The sequence below is a fragment of the Phytophthora infestans genome, genomic scaffold (genome assembly GCF_000142945.1).
Source record: "Phytophthora infestans T30-4 supercont1.173 genomic scaffold, whole genome shotgun sequence".
Lineage (NCBI taxonomy): Eukaryota > Oomycota > Peronosporomycetes > Peronosporales > Peronosporaceae > Phytophthora > Phytophthora infestans.
In genome coordinates, this window is record NW_003303586.1 from 150,306 (window position 1) to 151,617 (window position 1,312).

The following is a 1,312-nucleotide window of genomic DNA, read 5'->3' on the forward strand; positions in this document are numbered from 1 at the left end:
ATATTTGTGTGTTCTACTACACCACAACTATAGACCATGTGGGCCCCTCCTATTTGTGGCACACATCAGTTTTGTTGCAACACAAAATTTTCTCCCTCAGACGCCACCACGTGCAGTACACGACGGCGGTGGATCGCACGGTATTCCTAAGGCCCCATGGAGTCCTGGTGCATTAGACCGCCTGCAACAGCTGGGCAGCGATCACAGCTCGGTGCTCTGCAAGCCTGTTCAAGCCAAACGGTCAAGTTGATGAGATATCGTACCCGAAAGGGCAGCCGGCAGGCTGCTGGTTTGGTGTGCGAATAGGGGCTGTTTAAGCATAGTAGTTATGCGTAGTGTGACGCGTGACGCGTGACGCGGCTGGTTAGTCGACGCTTACCATCATCAATGCTGCCAATTGGAGAGGCGCCAGTCGCTGGGCAGAGCGACCGCCAGACGTCTCTCTACGCGCATGAAGTGTAAGTGTTATCGCTAACTTTGCTACTGAATATCACTAATATTTTATCATTATCTGTATTTAGACATATGCATTGTTCATCTAGCATCAGTCAGGCTCCAAAACTACGGTGATGCAGTAGTTCTGCCGACGTTCGGCCACATCAGCGGCTGACGATCGGCTCGGTTGCTGCAGCGTAATCGCTCGCGTTACTCCCGCTGGAGGGCGTGACCGGCACGGGGAGGACGGCCTGCTGTAGTAGGAGCGGTGCCCACTGTAGCTCGCTTGCGCTTGTACGCACGACGGTTGACGAGCACCTCCTCGCCGTTGCACTTAACGCGATCACACTCCTGCATCGCGAAGAGGCGATGCACGCAGTTACCATATTTGAAGTGGTAGGAGCAAGGGCATGTCTGGGTAAGCAAATTGACTGGCCACCCTGTCTTGGGCTGGTCTTCGTCTTCCTTCCGTGCAGTGTTGACACCAACCTGAGCAGAGATTTGAAGCGCTTCTTGCAAGGAGTTCGTGGCAGGGTTGTAGGCTCTCTCTGGTGCCGTGTACAAGACGTAAAGAATATTTCCTTCCAAGTAAATATTGTGGGTTCGAGTCCCACTAATCACATATTAGGAGAAATGGCTGAGTGGTTAAAGGTGGCAGACTGTAAATTTGTTGAAGTAATTTCTACGTAGGTTCGAATCCTACTTTCTCCAAAAATATATTTTTATATTTATACGTAATTTTATAAATACAGGTAACTGTGATTTTTTTATAATTAAAATAAATATTTATTATTTATATTTTTCACAAGAAAATAATAAAAATATATTTAAGTACATTAAGGGTACAGCTTTTTGCTCTATTTTTAATTCAAATATG

The 1,312-nt window shown here is 47.2% G+C and overlaps 1 non-coding gene across 1 annotated transcript; it reads left to right on the forward strand.

Annotated features, from left to right (window-relative positions):
• Positions 1 to 1,062: 1,062 nt before the first annotated feature.
• PITG_30999 lies at positions 1,063 to 1,146 on the forward strand. The gene has a single exon. It is a non-coding gene; the product is annotated as a tRNA-Tyr (tRNA).
• The last annotated feature ends 166 nt before the right edge of the window (positions 1,147 to 1,312 follow it).